The 14,513-nt window shown below is 38.2% G+C and overlaps 1 protein-coding gene across 4 annotated transcripts in view; it reads right to left on the reverse strand.

Moving 5' to 3' along the window:
* LOC121629940 (transcription factor 4-like) overlaps positions 1–14,513 on the reverse strand; it is a 261,687-nt gene that overhangs the window by 176,422 nt on the left and 70,752 nt on the right. The window lies entirely within an intron of this gene.

The following is a 14,513-nucleotide window of genomic DNA, read 5'->3' on the forward strand; positions in this document are numbered from 1 at the left end:
GAAGTTGCTTGTGCTGAACTTGACAACAAGCTGTTGGAGAAATATTTCCTTTGAATCAGCAGAGAAACATCTAAAACCTCAAGGACACTGGCCCAATTAGACCAGCTGTGGTGATCCTAGCTGTACGAACATCTTTGGGATCGGCCATTACTGGCTGCTGTCAAACTTAAAACATGGTTGAAAATACAGGACATGAATTAGTCCAAAACCAAAATGGTCATTTTATTTCTGTGACAATGTTATTTTAAAGTTAAACTGACTAAAACAAGCCAATCAGAGAACAGCCGCACTAACTGACCGTTTTCATGGAGAGCCAGCTGTGTGTGACTTTATGTTTTAATTTCTTTCTTTACTAATTTGTTTTTGCCACAAAGATTGTAACTATTACAAATACATTACAAATACAATAATATAAAAATATTACAAATGAATATTACAACAATATAAAAATCTAAAACCTTTATTAAACTAAACAAGAAGCTCTCTGAGCAGAGCTGGAACTTAAACTAACATCGTGTTTAATATTATATGAGTAACAATGTGCTCTTCACAGCAAAGAACACAATATTACCATCAGCTGTGTTCAGCTGCCAAACCACAGATAGTACTATCATTACGTACACACACACGCCGCAGACACACACTCTATGAGTGATAAGCTCATGGTGTAGCTTTATGTTGTTGCAGGTGTAGAGCAGCAACCCCCAAAGGGAGTATCTCTTCTGATCTCCCTCCCTCTTTCGCTCTTGCACACACACTTCCAATGTTCAAGTCAATTAGATACACCGACTTTTAACCCTCCAAAATGAGTCCGAAAAATTACATGCTGAAGCTGGTACAAGAAAAGACAAAATAAAAAAACAACAAAGTTTCTATGAATTAAAAATGTTGTAAAATCTGCTTCTCCTTCAGCCGTGTGCTGCCCCACACTGTTACAAGATTACACAAATACATCAGCAACAGCCGAGAGAGGAAGAAAAACTGTTTCAAGGAGAAAAAAGTTTGATAGTTGTCTAAAATCCAGCACACACAGCCACCTGATGCGTTTTCAGCTCTCAAACTGGTTCTCAGATATATCGCAGTTTGAACCAGACCATCAGCTTCTCAACTAGAATTTCTCACCGACCTAATATCAATAAAAAAAAACATAATTAAACAAACACAAATCAAAATGGGATTTAAAGAAGAGGGTAGGTCACATTTCAGTTGAAAAAAGTACTGTAAATTGTTATTAATTTAGAGGTTAAAAAAAGTACTCATTCTGAAATGGGAAAGAATCTGATTTAACTTAAACTATACTATGCTATGCTATTTGCTGCTTTTTGTGATTATTTACTACGTAGTACTGGGATGTACTGGGTCAGCTGGGTTTCTCTTTATGCTGTGATCTTTACTTTTATTTGATTTATTGGTGGGATTACTGTACATATATTTTAAATGAGAATGACGTAATTTATTAATAATAATAATAATAATAATGATGATGATGATAAAAAATCATGCTTCCTGTTGTCAGCTTGTCCACCATAATCGACCCCAGAGAAATATATTATTTTAGTCTCTTTCTCTCTCTCTCTATACATACATACATACATATACATATATATATATATATATATATATATATATATATATATATATATATATATATATATATATACATTTTTCAAAAATGTTAGTATTAATACTAAAATATTTCAAATGTATTATTCTGTTTTGATATGGTTTTGTAAACTATGTGGTTTTATTGTTAATCATTTTTAGTAAAGTTGGATTTTTTAAGTTTAATGAGATTCAGAAGCTGGTTCATCTAAAGCTACCACAGTATTTAAATAAAAATAATAAATAGAACTAAATGAATAAATAATTAGGTAATTAAATAAATAAAAGTTAACATAAATCATACACTGGGAATAATTTCAGTGGCTGCAAGGAAACAAGAGACAAAATGAGAAAATATTGTAATTTGATGTTAAAAATATTTAATATGTATTTTTATAAAAGTGCTTCTGGCATCCAAATAAGTTTTTTGTACTTCCCAGTTTTTTTTCTCCAGCTCTTCTTTCCATTGACATGTTACTCCGTTGTCATGTCAGTCAGCATGTTCTGCTGCATCTCTGCATCCATACCAACCCTTCTTCATGTCCCTGTCTCTCTCAGCCATCTGCCTCCATTTTTCTCTCCCTCTAACTCTCATCTTCTTTCACTCTGCCTCTCTCTCCCACCCATCCCGCTCGTTTCACTGGAAACTTGGCAGTGATCCCCGTCGTGTTTTTTTCTCCCTCCACTTCTCGTTTGGGGGATTGCGAATGAGTGCGATCCAATCTAGACCTCAGCTAAGAGACATGAATTTTCATTAATTACAACCTTGTCAGCAAAAGCATTATGGGAGCTGAATATGAAAATGCTAATGAGCAGAGCTCATTTGCATATTTTTCTTTGTTGGAATGTCATTAATTATTACGTTTTATGATGATGAATGCAGCTGTCGATGGCTAGCCCTCCATGCCTAATTAGCTATCAGAAAATCCTCCGATCAAAAAAATGGATAGGGATCCTAAACTTTACTTTTCATCCTGCACCTCTCTGTGTTTTTGCCACTCCATTACTTCTATTTACTGTTTTTATTAGCTCTCTTTTAATGTAGCTTAACACTCTTGTATACTCATCTCAAACCTAAAGTTGTACTTTCTCGTTTGGACCTTGGCCTTTCACCATCATTTCATTCTTTTCATACTGAAAGCATTTTGTCTTTTAGCAACAGCTTTAGCCTCTGAGACTACAGATCTCTCATTTTAAACTTCTTAACTTTGCCCTCAGTAACTTTAAAATGACCTGAAATAATGTACATATCTACAGCACGAAGCTGTAGCCTGCTGCTTGACGAACTCACACACGTTTGCTTTGCTAGTTAGCTAGCAGCGCGTTAATGATGATTTGGTTTCACAACAACGACAGCAACACTTGAGGAGCAAACCACTCAGATGCAACCCAAATTAAATGATTGTTTTCTCATAGGAAATGTTCTTCTCGGTTCTAGTGAGGTGGACAAGTCTGACATATGGACGAGCAGCCGTTTATGGTTACTGCTGCCCACAGACTGGTAACTTCCAATATGGCCGCCTAAACTAAGACACCTCACCTGAAAGTCCTATATTTGTCTCTCAGTTCCCCTTAACTATCTTTTTTTTTAGTTTTCTCCATCTCTCTTTCTCTATTGTCTAAAAAAGAGTAACAATGAAGACTTAACAAATCCCCCTTCCTAAAAGCTACTAACGAACACCCCCTCACTCGGCTTAATGAATGCCAGGCTTAATTAGAGCACCATGATGTCAGAGGCATTAATTATCAGTTGGCTTCGTTTCAGAAAACGAACACTCTCTTTCTGTCTTGCTCTCCCCCAGTCTGTCTGTCTCTGTTTTAGTTTCTCTCCACATCTGCTTGTCTTTGTGTCCCTGATTGTTTTTATTTTTCAGTGTTTAGGCTGCAACTCCACGAGCCCCATCTTTAACTCAGACATGATGTGATGGAGGAGAAGCAGCCTGGAATTTTCTCAGATTTACTTCATTCTGAGACTGAGTTTTAAATGTGACGAATATCAGATTTGTGTATTCATGTGGCTTTTACAGAGCTCCAGCATTTATTTTCTGTCAAAAATGATGGTGATACTGAGGAAAACTGGGGGAAAAGACATGAGTCCAATCGAATACGTATTTAAAAGAGAAAGTATAATTTAGTGCCAACAAAATCAAATAATCTCTGCGACTGACCCTTTTATCTCATACATATAGATTTAGAGTTGGGCCAAAAATATCATCATGATATAATTTTCAATATTTATAGATCTTGATCTCGATCACATTATAGATGATAATTATGCTGTAATTTTTATGTGTATGCAACAGAATACTTTTTGGATATATTCTTATATATCTACTGTAACATTCATATTTCATACAAACAAGATATTACCTTCATACATCCACTGCCATTTCATTAGGTACACCTTGCTAGCACTGGGTTGAACCCTTTCTTGCCTTCAGAACTCATACCCAAGCAGGTTGTGATGTTAAACCAGGCCACGTTGGTAATAAGGGGCCCAAAGAGGGCCAAGAAGCTACCAGTTACTTCCACTTCCATTACACCACCAGCAGACTAAGCTATTGATCCAAGGCAGGATGGATCCATGTTTTCATGTTTCCACCACATTCTAGCATCAGACCAGCAACGTTTCTCCATCTTCTATTGTCCAGTGTTGGTGAGTGTGTGTGAATTGTAGCCTCAGTTTCCTGTTCTTAGCTGGCAGGAGGAACCTGTGTGGTCTTCTGCTGCTGGAGCCCATCTGCTTCAAGGCTGGAAGTGTTGAACTTTCAGAGATCTCTGGGAAGGTTCTCATTCATCCACATCACGGTATCCATCATATGCTGAGTCATTTCAACTGAAAATTAACCAAAGGTTCGTACGAGTTGTGACCCACCTGAGGTCTTGTCAGAGTGACCATTGTCCATAGATTCACTTGAAGCTCAGAGATGCTGTTCTGCAGACCTTGGTTGGAACCAGTGTTTATTTTACTTCCTGTTGTCTTTCCATCATCTCCAACCAGTCTGCCCATTCTCCTCTGACCTCTGACATCAACAAGACATTCTGGTCCAGACAACTGCTGCTCACTGGATATTTTCTCTTCTTCAGATCATTCTCTGGAAACCCTAGAGATGGTTGTGTGTGAAAAGCCCAGCAAATACTCAGACCAACAACCATGCAACGTTCAGAGTTCACTTAAAATGCAACGTTCACTTAAATCCTCTTTCGTCCTCATTCTGATGTGCCTTGAGCATCAGAATGAGTCATCTTGACGATGTCTACATGACTAAATGTGTTGAGTTATTATTGATTAGATATTTGTATCAACCAGTCATTGAACAAATGTACCTAATAAAGTGACCGGTGAGTGTATTTACCATCTCTCTCTCTCATTTGCATACTTGTCAGCTTCTGGACTTCTGCACTCGCTGCAGTCAAGTCCATTGTAACTTCAACTCCTACTACTAGACATGGTGGTCTACATATCTGGAGCGCCATATTTCCTTCTCTTTGACCGCTGCAGCAACAGGCGGCCTGGAGTTGCTAACCTAGATTTTTTTTTGAAAGGTGGCTTCCTGAGAAAAAAGTTTCTTAAAGCCTCTGATGCTCAAGTATTGTCAGACTCCAGTAGTGAATATTGATTTGGTGTTATTAGTGCAGGTAGAGGGGATGGGTCATGGTCCACTCATTCTCCCATACATACATGCATCTTTTAAGCTGGTAGCTTCAACAAGGTTTAGATGTGATGGTCCAACACAATGAATATTTAATTTATATTTGTAAGGGTAGAAAACATTTCCACTATCAATGAATCTAAATTTTAGATTGTTTTATAGTCAAGTTCTACTGTCGTTTGATTTTTAAAAGCAAATAAATATCTCACTTCAAAGACAAAAACTTTGGGTTCATGTCATTAGAAAAATCCAGTGTTATCATAAAATGATTAAAAATGTGTGGCAGGTGAGGAAAATGTACATCTGAGAGGAACCTGGTCTACCCTCTTGGATTCATGAGGCTTTCGCTTGGACTTCAGGTCTGATGACGCAGAGATTTCTTTCTACTGATTTTCAAGATCCTTGGTGTGGTACGTTTTGCTAGTCTTGAGCAGTATGACCCAACGTATGTGTTACAGTATGTTTTTCCCCCCACGCATGACTTAGCGTTAACCACATACCACATAAACCACATAAAAACATTTTAATGTCCACTGTGTCTTACTCTTCGCTCTGAATCCGTCTTTCTCCACAGAACTTATCAGAACCAGGTGTTTGGCTGTATGGATGTGATGGCGTTGGTCATAGTCAGCACCTCTAGCTAACACATCTACAAGTGGCATCTGACTCAAGTGTCCTTCAGCTTTTTCAGTTTTACCTGCAGATGTGGAGGATGCTGATCATAGTTTCAGACATTCTTGGTACTTCAGAGCATGTTTACAGTGAAGGTGGTGCAGTAGATTGCTCGTTTTGCCACCCTCCGCGATAACTTTAACTCAACATCATTTTCCAGAAATAGTTATTTGGTCCATGCCTGACCTTTTAAAATCAAAGTATCTCCAGACAACAGATATGGCTCCTTCATTCTGTGTCATCATGTTCTACTCTTTCCATCCATTTTCACTGCTTAACAACTCCAGTTACACAGCTGCTCTGCTCCATGTTTAGTGGTGCAGCAATGAAAAAAGTCCTCCCTCAAACAGTTTCTCTCCACGTTCTCAACATTATTCAAGCTCTCTAAACTGGTACTTCCAATTTAAGACAAATTCATATCATAACTAGCACTCAGAGTGCAGACCTCTGCTAAGCCGTAGGGTCATTCACCTGAGAAAAATACCCGAAAGGCCCAACAGCCCACCTAGTACCCTCTATATTTTGGACATTCTGGATCTCCAGATCCAGAATATCAGCATGATTGTCTACCATGTCATCTTGTAATTTTTTTTTTTTTTTTTGTCAACAATTCTGAGCAACAGCTGGTGAGTTAGAAGGTGTAATGGCAAAATTATCCTCATTTCCCAATAGTAAATAATCAAAGTATTTATATAAACAAATCAGTATACTGCCCAGAACCACTTTTTAGTCCACCTTAAGGGGTTTGGACAATCACCACACTGGAAGAACCGTCTATACGTGAACCTGGATTTGTTACGCTCAAGCAAAGACGAATTTTTTCCCAAACTGTTGAGACATTGTTTGAGACATACGCTGTCTAAATTTCACACTGCCCTGTCTCATAAGAAGCCCAGTTAAATAGAGCACAGCCCCATACCAACACAACATTTATGAAAACAAAGTTCTAGGTTCTGAAAAACAGAGAAATGTGAATGCAGCCGCTGTTTCTCTCTCGGATGATAAAATACAGTTCATCTTTGGCCTCTGGGAGTCACAGTTAGAACTGAAGAGCTTTCTCGCTCCCTCTCTCACAATAAACATACTGTTTAATGCTGCACATCTCTATCACTCTCTCTCACCTCTTACACACAAACAAGCACTCTCTATCTCTCTCTGCCACACAAACACACACACATGCACACACACCGTAGCGTGGCTGGCCAGATGGGACTCTTCCACATGACCAAGCCGATCAATCAACACTGAAGGGCCCAGGTGCTACTACGCACCATTTCACAGTCTGTCACACACACACACACACACACACACACACACACACACACAAGTTGTATACACACATAGCAGCAGAGCTGTACAGAGATAGAAAGATGATAAAGGATGCGCACACACACACACACACACAGTGAAGAAAGAAGAAAACACTTATACACACACAGTGTAACAGGAGTGACCTGAGCCTGGTCTCTGGGGGGCTCATCTGGATGGATGACAGAGGATGGAAAGGACAGACAGATAGATGGATAGATAGATAGATAGATGGATGGATGGATGGATGGATAGATAGATAGATAGATAGATAGATAGATAGATAGATAGATAGATAGATAGATAGATAGATAGATAGATAGATAGATAGATAGATAGACAGATAGATAGATGGATAGATGGATAGATGGATAGATGGATAGATAGATCATTCTTGTTGTTATGCTGTCAAATTAGGTTGTTTTACCAATTAGATCATTAAATCAAAAGTTATCAAGGCACAAACAGCTTATCTGGTGTTAATTTAGAGAACTTTGTACTGAATAAACAATGTTATTAGTAAAAGGCAACTTCCAATCATGCAAAAAATCATTTTTCTTCTCATATTTTCATCTCATACAGCCCTGTTCATGTTTAATGAACTGCAAACATCTTTTAGAAAAAATGGACGTGTTCTGCTGAAACTTCATTTCCTCAAGTAGGCTTACAGACAATTAACTAGAGTTACAGTTAGAACCCAACTAAGTTATTTAATGGAAACTGTTCCTGTCCCTGTACACATGCACTGGAAGGTGCTAGGCTTTGTCCAGTTCATCTGTTCCTTCACACACCCAAACAACTAAAAAACAAACTGAGAACAAATGACTTCACCAAGTAGTCGTTACAAACTCTTTTGTTAACATCTTCCTCTATAAACAAGCTTTAATTATTGATTTCCTAATCGAAGCCTGTATGTACAGAAAACCAAGGCCAATTTGGGTCCAATGTGATGTACACATGCAGGAATACTTTGGCTACTGTGATGTCCACATCACCGTTTGTTATCTTAGCTTTGTAGGTGCTGTAGCTGATTAGCGACATGAGCTACACCTGGTCCTGGTGGGCTCTGCCCATTTAAGACCCTCACCAGTCTGCAGCCAGGGTGTCTCCCTGGTTAGCCTGGGAGTTCACCTCGCTCTGGGCTGGCTATGCATGTTTTGTTTTGTGTGCTACATTAAATCCCAAGCATCCTTTCATACTTTACACCACTGACACTAATTCTCTCACGTTAATGTTACTTTTGTAAATAAATTATGTGTTTTTCTAAGTAACCCACTTGTGCTTGCGGCTTATATTTTGTTGCATTTTGAGCCAAGCTGTAACCCTAATCACCTGCTATTTCTGGGTGTTAATCCAACTTTGAGAAGTTTAATTTGAACATAGTTGCATTGACATGTTAACAAGTCTGGTTTTAGTTTGTTTTTAGTTTAGGACGAGCAGAGTAATTCAATGTTTTTTTTATTTATTTGTTTCCATGTCATGTACAAATAGAAAATCAAATAGAAATTCTTTTATATGTTTGCTTTATATCTGCATTATTCCAGTTTGGCATCAACATGTTAGTAGGTCAACAGCCAACATTGTTTTGGCTTTGTGTCATCTTAAATTCAATCTATTAAAGTCAAACATCAGCATTTTCATTGTTTCAGAAATATAGACACTGATATTTTCAAAGTCAGAACATGACTGTGTAGTCTTAAATTATAATTTGTGCAAATTAAAATATCCACCTTTCTTTTTTTATTAGTTTATATACAGGTGGTTTAGTTACAGAGCTTTGATTTTATAACTGAAGTTATTTTATTTTATATAGTGTGTTATTTTTAGGCTTTTTGCACATGCTACTCCATCATGATTTATATCTTCTGTTTATCCAAACAAAACATCTCTAACAATATCTGTGTTTTATAAAAAAGCATTTATGGTAGCAATTTTGTTGATAGTCTATAAAAATGGAAAATTAGATAAGGATGCATATCGCTTTCAACTAGTTCACCTTTGCTTTTTTTTTCTTTGTTTTTTGTCATCTTTTGTTCTTGTAACTTTAATAACCATTAAAAATAGCAGATAAGAAATTTTTACATTAGTACAAAAACCAAATCTTTAAAATTTTGATTTAATGCCTGAGTTCAAATTATAATCATGTATGATCAACTAAATATCTATACTTTATTCTTTAAATATGATTATCATCATTATTACGATGCAACTCACTACTACTGTCACTATTTTAAAGTCTTCACCTGCAAATAAAAGTTGAGGCCAAATCAAAGCTTAGATTATAAATCTTTGCTTAGTAAATCATAGAAGACTCAGTTATCAGGGTTGACCATTGCTGAGTCCAAAAGTTAATATTAAATATGTTCCTTGGGTTCATTTCACAGTCCTACAAACAACATAGTTTCTCACAAAACACATCACCCTACAGCAGAACTCCCAGAGTGCTCCTTTTAGAGTGTGCGCTTTACATTTCCTCCCTTTCGCCTTAACGAGACCTATTATTACTACGTCAGATCTAATTACACAGACAATTTACATGTGATACACAGCCCCTTCAAAACAATAATATACTAAATACTCTGCAGCGGTTTACAGTGTGCGCCTGTGTTAAAGCAACAAAGTCAGTGCAGCGCAAATCAATTTATAACATTCATTCTCAAATACTGAGAACGAGACGGTGACTGTTCGGTTTCAATCAGCAAAGACAGAACAAAGGAAATCATTCAGGGCACAGTGAGAAATGGAGGATGTTACAGGGAAAATTACCTCATTATTTCCATATGTCTGTCACATTTTTCCTTACCATTTGCATTTATTTGTCTATTTTTATCAACTGTTGCTGAACTGATTGATGGCTCATTGCTTTCATTTTTTCTTGGATTCTTTCTATTTTTTTTATTCACCCTATAAGATCAGAAAAAAATTAAATGTTTAAAACGTTTAAAATACATCAATGCATTTAGTTTACAGAGCTGACCTAGATCTCATCACATAACCTGGATATTGGTAATATGATAAGTGTGTCACTTCAGAAATAGATGATTTCTGTCACCACATCTTCTTCCTTTTCTTCCTTCCTCTGTTCTCTTGCCCTCTGCTCTCCTCCCCTTTTATTTAATGTCTTATTTGCTTTTTCTGTTTAGGTATTCTGAGCACAAAATGCAAGAGCCAGCTCCAGGAGACAGGGTGGTGTCAAAGGGAGGTGACCCTGCACCACACCCTGCTGAGCTGAGGAGGCTTCTGGGGTTGAAGGGGACACAAGAGGGCCTGATCACCACGGAGTTCAGAGGAAGGGAAAGGTGCAGAGAATGATGGAGATTTAAGGGAAGTATGGACAGAGTAGATAAGTAGAACTGGAACTAGACGAGTAAAGTGGAAAGTGCAAAATAATTAGGAAAATAAGAACAGGAAAAGTTTCGCAATAACAAAAGAAAAAGAGGAGGAATGATGGGGAACTGCAGAGCCAGAAAAGGCGGACAGATTTCTGAAAAACAGAAAGATAAACAGAGTAAACGAGAGAGACAGTTATGTATCTCTAAATAAAGTGTCCAGATGTGACCTCCTCAGAGGGGGTCCAGCCTCATGGCTCAACACTCATTAATAAGGTCACACGGAGGTGAGACAGACGGCTGACTCACTGCATTTCACCAGAAACAGCAGGAGGACGAGGCGGAGTCCAGATCATCAGGTCTTCACACGGCTTTTTATACACACTGTACCTCTGCTTAATGCTGCCTTGTTGGAAAATGCACTTCAAGAGATGAAGTTTGAAACACAACCCAAACACCTGTCACTTCATCAGGTCCACCATCTAGTACCGGCTGGACCCTTTTTCCTTCATTCTTGGTGTCATAGATTCAACAAGGTGATGGAAACGTTCCTCAGAGGTTTCCATCCAGATTCACATGACAGCATCACACAGTTGCTGCAGAGTGCCCCATGGCCAATAGAAATCAGACACGTGTGTGTGTGTTTGAGTGGGTGCGCCTGTTCTACAAAGTAACTACACACAGGTTTTACAAATAATGTTGAACCACATACACACTAGCTTAAACACACACACACATACATCATAGACACACAGAAGGTAGTATTACATTTATAAGAACAAGTGCCTCCTGTCTCTCTCTCACACACACAAACGAAAGCAGCATCACACATAACATCAAGGTGAACTTTAACACACACACAGCGTGTGCATGCTCACGTATATGCACTAAAAGCTCACACAGACATACACACCTCTCTTATTCATCCACATTAAAGCTCCCTCCCCTCACACACTCACACACACACACGCACATAAAAGCTTACATCACACACTTAGACACTGACACAATGACCTGCCAGCTAGAACAGAAACACACACACACAGATGCACAGAAAACACCATCCATGCTTAATAAAACATGTGTTAAATATGAACATATATGTAAGAGAAAGTCCACCTTTACACACAGTTACATCCAAAACACCCACACACACATCCTCTGGTCTTCGTAGCTGGATCGCTGTGTGTGTTTTTGTGTGTCAGTTTGTGTGGCGGCAGATTAATCTGGCGAGGTCGCTGAGATGACATTAATCCCTTCGCTGATTATCTAGAGCATAACATCACTCTAATCTGTTGGGGGGGTAAGAAAGGCAGACAAGGTTAGCGAAGGGGGAGAGAGATGGAGACAAGAAGAGAGCTTCACACATCACATGTTCCAGCTACATCTTTTATTCTTTGGTTTTGGTCTGTGTACAGTAAACTCCTGGGTCTGATGAAAATGAACGGCCAAGATAATAGGAGAGGGAAGAAAAATGTTCAGCAAGGAATAAACTGAAAGATGCTTTTTGTTGTTCAAGGATGCATTAACAGAGCCGTGTCATGAATACAGACGTCTTCTTCCCTCAGATCAAGCCTTGTCAGCATCCGTGAAGCCAACGTCTTTATCAGGAGCAAAGTTTTCCTATTAGAGAGCAGACTTCCTGGTTTCCATGCTCCAGCAAAACTCTGCTTATACACCTAAAACCAGCGGTCACGAGTTTCATCACAATACAAATAATACTGATTTAATGGATAATAATAAGTTTTTTCATTATGTGATATGTTGATTTGATTCTACGAATTCAAGACAACTTTATTGATCTTTGAGACTTTAAAACAAATGAACAATAAAAAGTCTATATATATATATATATATATATGGCTGGGATAATCATTTTATTATTATTATTATTATTATTAGTAGTAGTAGTAGTAGTAGTATTGTTATTTTCCTGATTTTATTTATCTATTAATCGGAAAGCTGCTCTAACATTTCTTTTTAAGATTTGATATTGTCTCTGTTTTAAGTTGCTGTACTTCACTGTTTCACTTTGTATGATTTCTTTAGGAAAAGTGACGTATAAATCAGGTTTTATCATTAGTTATTTTCATTACCAACACAGAATTTTTAGTTTTAGTACTGACACTTGAAGCCTCACCACCAGGACAAAGAGAGATAAGACAATATTAACATGGAGGAAAATTAGATTTTACCAGCCTAGATGGAAGAAAAATTCCTCTGTTAAATCCAAACAGTCACAGGTAGCAAGCAAAAAAAAAATAAAAAAAAAATAACGGATTTCTACAGCACTGATGGGTGTGTGTGTGTGTGTGTGTGCACTCCATATCCCTGGCTGTCTCTGTCTCTTAGTGTTATCATTATAAAAGTAAATTGCACCTCCCCTGCGCCAGATGAAGAATATGATATTTCCATTTCTGAATCTCTTTTGTCTGTTCCTGCTCTGCTTGTGCAGATACCGCAATCACAACACTGTCACAACACATCGCACGCACAATGGATCAGTCCGACGTGGAAACCACAAGTTGCACATTCCTCTGGTATGACTGGGATTAGGTTCAGTTAAGAATATAAAAACAGACGTTTTTGCTAATTTGATCTCGTTTTTGTTTCGGCTGATTTAATAAAGAGCTTTGTTTTCTTAATCTGGATTTTACATTTACCTTCATTTTTCAAATACAACTTTTAAACTCAAAGCAGTTTGTGTAAATGCGAGTTAATCTCTCTGTCATACATCATCAGATTCACACCTTGTTTTTGTTAAAATTTCCAGATTCTTAAAGCTTCACTATGTTGCTGACAGTTGCGTTGAAGCAGCAGTGGAAGATATTTCCTGTTTCATGGGGATGACAAACTTGTCCCCAGGGCTTGACTTTATTCATTTTTTAATACTGGGGGATTCCCGCCTTTCATGCGTCAAATAGAAGCTGTTTATGAACATCAGGAGCTGATACATCCTCTCATCTCAGCTACAGGTCTGATACTTTCTTCTTCTTGTGATCTAAGATGACATTCTTGGCTTTTTCCCAACTTGAAGATTTTGTTTTTTCAACAAAATCTCAAAATAAATCTCAAATAAATGGGCATGAATACTCATTTATTTTAACATACCAACAGTGTTGTTTTATTACAGCTTTACGTTGTATCGACACTCATCAACCACTTTATCAGGTCCACCTGTCGAACTGCTTGTTAACACAAATATCACACATTTAGTCATGTAGACGACTTGCTGAAGTTCAAACTGAGCATCAGAATGAGGAAGAGGATTTAAGTGACTCTGAACGTTGCATGTTTGTTGGTCTGTGTATTTTAGAATCTGCTGATCACTGGTTCCAACCAAGATCTGCAGAGCAGCATCTCTGAACACACAACATGTCCAACCTTGAAGCAGATGGGCTACAGCAGCAGAAGACCACACCTGGTGCCTCCTGTCAGCTAAGAACAGGAAACTGAGGCTACAATTCACACACACTCACCAACACTGGACAATAGAAGATGGAGAAACGTTGCTGGTCTGATGAGTCTCTATTTCAGCTCCACATTCAGATGCTAGACTTAGAATTTGGTGGAAACATCATGAAAACATGGATCCATCCTGCCTTGGATCAATATGTCAGGCTGCTGCTGGTGTGATGGTGGGGGGAGATTTTCTTGGTCCACTTTGGGCCCCTTAGTACCAACGTGGCCTGGTTTAACCAGCACAGCCTACCTGAGTATTGTTGCTGACCATGTCCATCCCTTTATGACCACAGTGGAGCATCTTCTGATGCTACTTCCAGCAGGATAATGCACCATGTCACAAAACTCAGATCATCTCCACCTGCTTTCTAGAACATGATAATAAGTTCACTGGACTCCAACGGCCTCCACAGTCACCAGATCTCAGTCTAGTAGAGCAGCTTTGGGATGTGGTTGAACGGGAGATTCTCATCATGGATGCAGCCGA

The sequence above is a fragment of the Melanotaenia boesemani genome, chromosome 19 (assembly GCF_017639745.1).
Source record: "Melanotaenia boesemani isolate fMelBoe1 chromosome 19, fMelBoe1.pri, whole genome shotgun sequence".
Classification (NCBI taxonomy): Eukaryota; Metazoa; Chordata; class Actinopteri; order Atheriniformes; family Melanotaeniidae; genus Melanotaenia; species Melanotaenia boesemani.